This window comes from Salvelinus sp. IW2-2015, linkage group LG19 (assembly GCF_002910315.2).
Source record: "Salvelinus sp. IW2-2015 linkage group LG19, ASM291031v2, whole genome shotgun sequence".
In the NCBI taxonomy this organism is placed as follows: Eukaryota; Metazoa; Chordata; class Actinopteri; order Salmoniformes; family Salmonidae; genus Salvelinus; species Salvelinus sp. IW2-2015.
The window spans coordinates 32,625,251-32,636,674 of NC_036859.1; the positions used below are offsets into that span (position 1 = coordinate 32,625,251).

Sequence of the window (11,424 nt, forward strand, 5' to 3'; positions counted from 1 at the left end):
AATCAGAATCAGAAGCACTATTTTCACCAAGTACATGTACACATAGCCTACCCGGAATAGGTGCTGCCAGAGGTAAACAGGATTACCTCAACTCTGTACATCAGTAGCACTGCAGGCCAAAGCCACTTCAAAGGCAGACAAATGGACAGAAGGGAATCCAACGGTGCACGTYGATACAGAGGCAGAGATTATAAAGATGTTAAACCACCATTGGGGTCCAAACTGGGCCTCGCCGAGGGCTGTGTGGATAAACTACCTGGCAGCAGGGCTCAGTGGATCAACAGTAACCCAACAGCCATGTTCTCTATCTACTATGGGGGTTTAGTTCAGAGCTTCAGACACAGGAGGCGTTGACCATGCAGCGAGGCTGATTGCTTCTACAGTACAGGGTAAACATCCTGTTTGTTTGCTCTAAGAAGATGCCAGTTTGAAGGAATCAGCGAATGGATTAATATAGCAAAGTGTGTTAACAAAAATTCCGGTATTTTCCTGGTGAGAGTGTGTAGATAATGACAACACTCCTGTCACTCTTTCCAATAATGCTGTCCTCCGAAATATTTCCTCTGTTTGAGAAAAGCGCTGAGAAGTTTAACTACATGATGGCAATTTTATATGTAGTTTTCTGTACAGTCTGTTTGTGTAAATCAGTGTTGGGTGTGACTATGTTCTGTGAGGACGGCGTTTCCTCTCTAAAGTTCGACAAAACCCTGGGTAATAAGAAAAACTGCCTGCAGCACAAAATGGCCGTCATAATCCGGTTATCCTCCAAGCTCTAAAGATACTGGTCCTCAGGAGTCTATCTTTTTCTTCTTATGTCAAAATTGTCCTCCATGCACTCAGGTGGATTAAGAAGAAGTCACGCTGGAGAGAGAGATTGACAGGTACAGAAGACCTGGGGGAAGAAAGGAAATGAAAGAGGAGAAGGAAGGAGTAGTTGTACCTCAGGGCACTAACTTTCTGTTGGTAACTCCACAGAGTGCAAAAGGTAAATAAGCCCTGCTAATTTTTGTGTTGAATACCTGCAGCTCAATTCTGTTGACATTAGAAAAACAATCAACCGACTTGTATATCTTTGCCACACTGTACGGAACGGTCCCTCTTGGCCTTTCAGAAAGGTTGTATGTGTCAAGCACATTGACGAATGTTAAGGAGTTGTGAAGGTACAKTAGGTGTACCTGAGCTGCAATGCAATCAGTGTGCGGACATTTATTTCTCATTGCTACTTTCTTGTCCAGTTCCTGTGACTAATTTGGATCTCCTTTCCTGACACACGTATGGAAGCGGGTTACCTACCCTAACAGCGCTCGAGCTATGAGCCCAGGCTTTAACAAACCTGCACGGTATGATCCCTTTTGCTTATCGAGAGTGAAACGATGGACGCCATGTGGCCATTCCTGTCTGACTCAATCCATTAGTTCAGTGTCTGTCTCTATCCCCCTGCATTTTAGAGTTGCCATTTTTCTAACGTCGGCAGCAGACATCCTTCTCTCTTTACGTCGAGTCTGTAGTGCTAGATTAGCCAGGGTCAGGCWGGGAAGATTGTTGACAATCAAACACAAAAAAGCTATACCTAAGAGATCGATAAAACCTTGAGAACAGGAAGATGTCACGGATCCCTCCRGAACTTTCATTACTCACACCTGGCCCTTATTCCCAGTGATTAGTAATTGTATAAGTGTGTACTTGGTTTAACATTGTCCTGTCGATTATTGTTACAATGTCCGTTGGTGCGTGTGAGTACCTGGGCTGTGTGTTTTGGCTTTCGTGCCATTGTGGATTGCGCAGATGATTACGGGTCTTGTCCCATGTGTTAATCATTGTGCGCGTGTGTTATTTATTCAAGGTACTCCTCGCTCTTTTGTTTTGGGTTTCTACCCTGTGTTTTGTTATGTGTTTGTTTGGTCTTCGTCCCCGTGCATTTACATGGCACGCCGTAATTTGGGCTTAATAAAAAAAACTATTACGCATTCCTGCGCCTGTCTCCCCGAATCATTTATGTCATGGTGACAGAAGAAAAGACCTRAAGATAGGGAGAACATTGTTTTTTCTGATCACGCAGAGGTTTTCCAAGTCTGGTCATGTGGTTGGGAAAAACTGAGTGCCCTCCTGATGTGGGACCCAATGCCAACCTACACAATATTTTCAATTAATTGAATAACCWTATAAAATACATTTACTGTAGTTCATCTATCAAAAGCATACATCAAATGTGGTTATGTTAGTAGAAATGTATGTAGACCTTAATGACATGGACTTTGGGAGAGTTCTGCTTGAGGCATGTGATGTAAGCATAAGTTGTTTGTTGTTTAAAGTTTTTGAATACTTCCTTTTGAATACTTCCACATCACAAATTAATACTCAATTTCAATTTCAWTTTTTTTTYTCTCTCTGCATTGTTGGGAAGGGCCCTTCAGTAAACATTTCACTGTTAGTCTACACCTGTTGTTTTCAAAGCATGTGACAATTAAAATTTGATTTGATTTGAAAAACCCAAGGAWTTTTTTTCAAAATCCCAAACCTATATTGTGACCATGTATGCAGAGGACATTTGGCACTAGCTGAGTGTGAAGAAAGTTCAGCATCAACCTCACTTTAAATTGTGTCATTTCAGCTACTCGTACAGTAAATACACAGAAATTCCCAACAATGCAAGACTTCTGGGTATCTTGAGGGGGGAGGGGGGGACGTTTTAAATCCAACAACAGTTTCTGACACTTCCGAGGAGTACATTAGGGAACATTTCAGGGGGAAAATCCCTCAGATTTTCCAGACCCTGGAGAGGATTTCACTAAATCTTGTGCTTATTCTCATGATACTTAGGAAAAGTAAAGCGGTTTTAATAGCTTCCCCCTGACACATTGATSGCGGAATATGCTTGGGGTCTGTGGTCGACAGCTCCAATCCTGCAGGGGGTTGAGAGATCTACCCCTGCATGCTCTCGCAGCCCGACTAAATTAATACACTTCCACCATCTCAGGATAAACCTGAAGGCCATATTACAGTGGGGCCTATCTGCAAGCTTGTAATAGCACTTAGTCAGCAGTCAATGAGAGACAACCAGGCATTTGTCAGCGACTCAGCGTCATGCAGGCTAAAGATTTTAAAATGTCCTGCAGTAAATTAAGTGCTGCTTGAAAGTGAAAGGGGCCAGCTAAGCAGGACGATGCTTTACTTTACATGGCAGAGTGGTTTAGGGGGTGAAAGTGCTCCTCGGTTGGACTCAGATTTAGTGTYCAGTTCATGTTGTATCCTTCTTGGTGAACATTTGGTAGCGGAACCTTAGATCTGAGCGAACGAAAGAGTCACAACTCTTTACCATGTTTCATGACCTTCAAACTAGCACAACTGATATCTCACTGGGCACAGACGTCAATTCAACATCTATTACTCTTTGGTTCAATGTAATTKAATTGAAATTASGTGGAAACAACATTGATTCTACCAGTGTGTGCCCAGTGGGATCAATGTTAAACTAACCTGTAGTTGCTTTTATATTTACCTCAACTTAATTTAACCCTCAAGTTTTTGAAGAAAAGTAGGGAGTGAAAATGATATCAATCTTTCTCATGAATGGCTATCAGTTTTGTAATAGGGCATCCTTGACCAACTCCATCATTTATGATCTACTGTATTTGAAACAGGGACGTACCGAGGGATAGCCAATAAGGAAAATAAGCTCTTACTAGACAAGTGTTTTACATACAGAGTGATTTGCCCTCTTTGGTTGGATTAATTACATGCTGAATTGAGATGACAGAGGTTGAGAATAATGCCAGTAACACGAAAAGGGACTCCAACATGCAAGATGATCACTAAGGGATCAACTGTTAGGATGCTCACTGAAGAAAATCATTAATACCTACAGTTATTAGACGCTACGATTAAAGACAAGCTTTTACTGTATGCAAATGAGCTGGTAAGACGTTATCAGCAGCCAGGAGAGCTTAGCAGGGGAGCAGTGTGTTTTCAGCTGATTAAACACTGCTTAAAGTTACAGGATTTATTTCCAGAGGAGAAGAGTGAGGGAAAAAGATGCAAGAGAAGACAGTGTTTGTTTAAGCCAGAATTCCACAGTATTGGAAGAAGGTTTTGAAAGCAATACAAGCAATTCCTTTAATCAGTGTGTTCATGTGTGAGAGAGTTAGAGAGAGAAAGAGAGCGAGAGAGCGACATTCCCTCTGAAGAAGAAAAGGGAACGAAGAGGAAGATCAAGGTTGAGGGTGTGGGTGTGGGGAGATAGGAGGACCCCCAACTGACCTTGTTTGTCTGTTACTTCTAGACAGACATTTATCTACCATCTTCCTCTTCCTTTAGGACACACAGGGGGGAACAGAAACAATCTGCCCTCCAGGTACCAGCCTGAGCCTGGCAGCTTTACCCCTCTTCTCTACCCCTCTCCTCTAAGCAGCCTGGTTACCCCCTTTAGAGGTGAGACTCCTCTTTAAGGAATGGGATTATATAAGTGGCCAGTTAAAATTATTGGAATTATTAGYGCTTTTGTATTCTGCGTAGAACATGAATTTGTGTTTCCATGTACTGTATGAGGAGAGCCACTTCAAATACAGGCGAATGAGGCAATATCCATACGGTTCATAATATGACCCCCTAAAATGACAGTGTGGTGCTTCTAAGAGGCTTATGATATAATGAAAACAGTGTTCCCCCCAGCTATGATATGCTAGCTGTGACAGTAAGGAGAGATTTGTATTTACTGAGATTGCCTGTACTCGTGTTAAGCGCCATACTGAGCCAGAAGAGAGGGAGTAGGGAGACACCATGACAACAGTATGCTTAGATAAACCCCTACCGGGAGAGGACAGGCAGATAGACAAGCATGAAAGTGGAGGTTTTTAAGTCTTTTTGGAATGTTCCTGCTCAACCAATGGGATGGCAGTGAGTGTACTGTAGGTAGGTGGATTTGGTTACAGGACTGATTATCTGTGGGCACCTCAGAGCTCTTGGGAATCAGGACATAACAGATTAATTGCGCCTGTTACTGAGGTGGGCTGGGTAGAGCATAGCTCAACACAGGAAAAATATATGGGACTGGAGAATCTTGATAATCCTCCTCTTCATCAAAACTCCCTCTGTCTCATCGTTGTTGTCTTACTCGGTTGCATTTCCCCCTGATTCCCTTGTAAACACTGAGCAATGTTAAACAACAAGACAGGAGACATGATCAAAAATGCTAAGACACGACTGAAAGTCAATCTGAAAACAAACGCAAGTTGGAGAAGCACACCAAATCAAATCAATGCACACACTGAGGTTAGTACTGACAATACAATGACATTCAAGGTGTTAAGGACCAGCAGCACCAGGCATTACAGTGTATTGGTTTAACTGTACACAATGGTAGTACTGAAGAGGGCCACAAGAGATCAGTATAACAACAATCATTAATTGGCCTATGCTACAGCAAGGAGCCTGTAATTTGTTAAAATCAAATTGGAAAAAGTGAGTTTTGATCCATCCCTGTGTTATTTCTGAGACCTAACATGCCAAGAGTGTGCAAAGCTCTCATCAAKGCAAAGGGTGGCTACTTTGAAGAATCTCAAGTAACCGTCCGAGGGGGCTACAAGCAGACTCTTACGTCGCAACGTCCCCATTAAGGCCCTTCTGCTAGCCCCGGCCCGCTAGCTGTCTGAATCGCCGTGTCTCCAGCTCGCCTAGCTACCCACTGGTCCCTATGATCACTCGGCTACGCATGCCTCTTCCTAATGTAAATATGCCTTGTCCATTTCTGTTTTGGTTAGGGATTAATGTCTTATTTCACTGTAGAGCCTCCAGCTCTGCTCAATATGCCTTAGCTAACCCTTTGTTCCACCCCCCACACATGCGGGGACCTCACCTGGTCTAAATGATGTCTCTAGAGACAATGCCTCTCTCATCGTCACTCAGGCGCTCTCATTTGTTGACTTCTGTAACCGTAAWAGCCTTGGTTTCATGCATGTTAACATTAGAAGCCTCCTCCCTAAGTTTGTTTTATCCACTGCTTTAGCACACTCTGCCAACCCGGATGTCCTAGCCGTGTCTGAATCCTGGCTTAGGAAGGCCACCAAAAACCCTGAAATTTCCATCCCTAACTATAACATTTTCCAACAAGATAGAACTGCCAAAAGGGGCGGAGTTGCAATCTACTGCAGAGATAGCCTGCAGAGTTCTGTCATACTACCCAGGTCTGTGCCCAAACAATTCGAGCTTCTACTTCTAAAAATCCACCTTTCCAGAAACAAGTCTCTCACCGTTGCCGCTTGTTATAGACCACCTTCTGCCCCCAGCTGTGCCCTGGACACCATATGTGAATTGACTGCCCCCCATCTATCTTCAGAGCTCGTACTGTTAGCTGACCTAAACTGGGACATGCTTAACACCCCGGCCGTCCTACAATCTAAACTAGATGCCCTCAATCTCACACAAATGATCAATGAACATACCAGGTATAACCCCAAATCCGTAAACACGGGCACCCTCATAGATATCATCCTGACCAACCTGCCCTCTAAATACACCTCTGCTGTCATCAACCAGGATCTTAGCGATTACTGCCTCATTGCCTGCGTCCGTAATGGATCTGCGGTCGAACGACCACCCCTCATCACTGTCAAACACTCCCTAAAACACTTCAGCGAGCAGGCTTTTCTAATCGACCTGGCCCGGGTATCCTGGAAGGATATTGACCTCATTCCGTTAGTATAGGATGCCTGGTTATTCTTTAAAAGTGCTTTCCTCACCATCTTAAATAAGCATGCCCCATTCAAAAAATGTAGAACCAGGAACAGATATAGCCCTTGGTTCACTCCAGACCTGACTGTCCTTGACCAGCACAAAAACATCCTGTGGCGTACTGCATTAGCATCAAATAGCCCCCCGCGATATGCAACTTTTCAGGGAAGTTAGGAACCAATATACACAGGCAGTTATGAAAGCTAAGGCTAGCTTTTTCAAACAGAAATTTGCATCATGTAGCACAAACTCCTAAAAGTTCTGGGACACTGTAAAGTCCATGGAGAATAAGAGCATCTCCTCCCAGCTGCCCACTGCACCGAGGCTAGGAAACACTGTCACCACCGATAAATCCACGATAATTGAGAATTTCAATAAGCATTTTTCTACGGCTGGCCATGCTTTCCACCTGGCTACCCCTACCCCGGTAAACAGCCCTACACCCTCCACAGCAACTTGCCCAAGCCTCCCCCATTTCTCCTTCACCCAAATCCAGATAACTGATGTTCTGAAAGAGTTGCAAAATCTGGACCCCTACAAATCAGCTGGGCTAGACAATCTGGACCCTCTCTTTCTAAAATTATCCACCGCAATTGTTGCAACCCCTATTACTAGCCTGTTCAACCTCTCTTTTGTATCGTCTGAGATCCCCAAAGATTGGAAAGCTGCCGCGGTCATCCCCCTCTTCAAAGGGGGAGACACTCTAGACCCAAACTGTTACAGACCTATATCTATCCTACCCTGCCTTTCTAAGGTCTTCGAAAGCCAAGTCAACAAACAGATCACCGACTATTTCGAATCCCACCGTACCTTCTCCGCTATGCAATCTGGTTTCCGAGCTGGTCATGGGTGCACCTCAACCACGCTCAAGGTCCTAAACGACATCATAACTGCCATTGATAAAAGACAATACTGTGCAGCTGTATTCATCGACCTGGCCAAGGCTTTCGACTCTGTCAATCACCACATTGTCATCGGCAGACTCAACAGCCTTGGTTTCTCAAATGACTGCCTCGCCTGGTTCACCAACTACTTCTCAGACAGAGTTCAGTGTGTCAAATCAGAGGGCCTGTTGTCCGGACCTCTGGCAGTCTCTATGGGGGTGCCACAGGGATGAATTCTCGGGCCAACTCTTTTCTCTGTATACATCAATGATGTTGCTCTTGCTGCTGGTAATTCTCTGATCCACCTCTACGCAGACAACACCATTCTGTATACTTTTGGCCCTTCTTTGGACACTGTGTAACCTCCAGACGAGCTTCAATGCCATACAACTCTCCTTATGTGGCCTCCAACTGCTCTTAAATGCAAGTAAAACTAAATGCATGCTCTTCAACCGATCGCTGCCTGCACCTGCCCGCCCGTCCAGCATCACTACTCTGGACGGTTCTGACTTAGAATATGTGGACAATTACAAATACCTAGGTGTCTGGTTAGACTGTAAACTCTCCTTCCAGATTCACATTAAGCATCTCCAATCCAAAATTAAATCTAGAATCGGCTTCCTATTTCACAACAAAGCATCCTTCACTCATGCTGCCAAACATACCCTCGTAAAACTGACTATCCTACCGATCCTTGACTTCAAGCGATGTCATTTACAAAATAGCCTCCAACACTCTACTCAGCAAATTGGATGCAGTCTATCACAGTGCCATCCGTTTGTCACCAAAGCCCATATACTACCCACCACTGCGACCTGTATGCTCTCGTTGGCTGGCCCTCGCTTCATATTCGTCACCAAACCCACTGGCTCAAGGTCATCTATAAGTCTTTGCTAGGTAAAGCCCCGCCTTATCTCAGCTCACTGGTCACCATAGCAGCACCCACCCGTAGCACGCGCTCCAGCAGGTATATTTCACTGGTCACCCCCAAAGCTAATTCCTACTTTGACCGCCTTTCCTTCCTGTTCTCTGCTGTCAATGACGGAACGAATTGCAAATCACTGAAGCTGGAGACTCATATCTCCCTCACAACTTTAAGCATCAGCTGTCAGAGCAGCTCACATATCATTGCACCTGTACATAGCCCATCTGTAAATAGCCCATCCTACTACCGCATCCCCATATTTTATATATATTTTTTGCCTCCTTGCACCCCAGTATCTCTACTTGCACATTCATCTTCTGCACATCTATCACTCCAGTGTTTAATTGCTCAATTGTAATTACTTCACCACTACGGCCTATTTATTGCCTTACCTACCTAATCTTACCTCATTTGCACACACTGTATATAGATTTTTTCTATTGCGTTATTGACTGTACATTTGTTTATTCCATGTGTAACTTTGTGTTATTGTTTGTGTCGCACTGCTTTTATCTTGGCCAGGTTACAGTTGTAAATGAGAACGTGTTCTCAACTGGCCTACCTGGTTAAAAAGGTAAAACATTTTTTTTAAAATACTGTATATATATATATTAAAAATATATTTTAAACAAATAAAAAATGTATTACCCCTTTTTCTATTCCCACTTTTTTGGTTAGTACATGATTCCATATGTGTTATTTCATAGTTTTGATGTCTTGACTATTATTCTACAATGTAGAAAATAGTCCAAATAAAAAATATGAATAAAAATAATAGTAATGAGTAGGTGTGTCCAAACCTTTGACTGGTACTGTATGTTAGACGGTCGAAAAGTGTAAATGGCTTTGCTACAACATACCGGAAGTGTTGAATTAAATGTGAAAACGATCAAAGATTAAACCAAAGACATGGATAACTAACCTCCTTCTTTCTGTCTGGGATGAAACTCTGGAACTATGGTGACAAAAACACGGGCTCGTCCGGGATTTGAACCCGGGACCTCTCGCACCCAAAGCGAGAATCATACCCCTAGACCAACGAGCCGCTTGCAAAACATAGAGATATTAAAGTATAAGTAAAAACATTTAGAGATATTAAAGTATAAGTAGAAACACCAACCATGACGATACGAACTCTTCACATTCCAGAATGAATTTATAGCCATCATTTTTGTGAAAACAGTTATCTGGTTGTTGGCGACAAATTCATATCTTGCTTATGAACTGATACACAAAATAATGACGAATTAAAAAACGTTGAGTTTTTCAATTAAAATTATTATAAAAAATGATTGCAGCCAATATAATGTAATGTATATGGTGGATACAACCATTCCAGCTCTGCAGACTTTGCTGCGAAGAGACCGAATCATTAGATAGATCAGTTGTTTTGTTACTGCCATGTACAGTAGCTTGTTTTTTGTCGCTGGTTCAGGAATGGCTGAAGAATTGCAACTTTTACCTGGAGCTAACTCTGCAAATAGCACTGCTGGGTGACTTGAGTCAATCTAGCCATAGTCAATCTAGCAATAATATAATAATACTCTCAGTGTTCATCTTTAATTTCCAATCTGTAGAAGCTATGAGAATAGAAAGGTTCAGAACTTTTGTGAAACATTACAGCACAGTTGAAAAATATATGGCAATTAGAAATCAAAACTGGGTGGTTTTCAGAGATAGATGGGAGGGGTTGAGGGTAGCTGAAGGGTGGGACTAAAAACAAATAAAAATATGTAACTAATGTAAAATATTGCGTGTCCGTAAAATGTATATAGTATGTATAAACTGGAAGTAGAAGCCCAACTATTGTTGTCCATTAGATTACTCCAATTATGGGAGGGGTGTTAGGGTTAGGGGAAAATAATAAAGAAGGGAAACATATAAAAATATTTATAAATGGGGGATTGAAAATGATGCMGACAWTTACATTGTTAGAACCCCCAAAATGTTTGCAATATTAAAGCTTATCTATCCCTAAAAATACAAAAAAAATAATAATATGAGAATCATACCCCAGAGTCCAGTGACCAGGGTTCATCAACTGGCAGCCTGTGGGTCGATTTGGACGAATTTGGCCCACGTGTGGTTTTAATTATTCTGAGCAAGACATTTTCATTGTTGGACAAAAAACGCTGTAAAAACACCAGGAAATAAACTTCAAATTATTTTAATTTTGGAAATCTCTTCCCAACTATTCCCACGCATAATACGATGTGATCATATACAAATGTAAGCAAGGTTTGAAATTATTATGTTTTAGTCAAATAACATATCTGTTTGGACTTATTGAGGTCAATTTGCAGTCCACAAATTATTTGTAATTAGTTCCGGCACCCTGACCACCCACTCAAGAAAAAATAAACCCGCAACTGAATCTAGTTGATGATCTCTTGTCTCGACCAACAAGCCGCTTGCAAAAGCCGCAGATGTTGACGTATAAATAACCACATACCAACCATAAAGACACGAAATCGTTGCTGTCCAGGATTAATTTGTAGCTGTCGTTTTCTTTTAAACAGTTATCTGGTTGTTGGCGGCAAACTCACAACTTRAAAAATACAAAATGTACCTTTTCATTATGAAGAAAACGCATTACGGGCTACCATTTCATCCAACTTGCCTTAATTTAGCTAATATTCTTGTTAAAAAATGTTTGGTCTTGCACAAATTCTACCGGGAGCAAGCTTGCTATATTATAAGGCTGGTTGAAGATGAAATACATTATCACAATGTTGTTTAAAGAAATAGCTAGTAGTAGGYCTGTGCAGAAATAAATACAATGATGTTGTGTTGTTTGGTTCAACTTTCTCTTTTCCCCATGACAAAATGTGTAAAATTGAAGGAAGTTAGCTGCTACCCCAACAAAATCATTCAAACCACATTTCTGCA

At 42.2% G+C, this 11,424-nt stretch overlaps 1 non-coding gene across 1 annotated transcript; it reads right to left on the bottom strand.

Annotated features, from left to right (window-relative positions):
• Positions 1–9,508: 9,508 nt before the first annotated feature.
• On the bottom strand, positions 9,509–9,580 carry trnap-ugg (transfer RNA proline (anticodon UGG)). The gene has a single exon. It is a non-coding gene; the product is annotated as a tRNA-Pro (tRNA).
• Between the last annotated feature and the right edge of the window lie 1,844 nt (positions 9,581–11,424).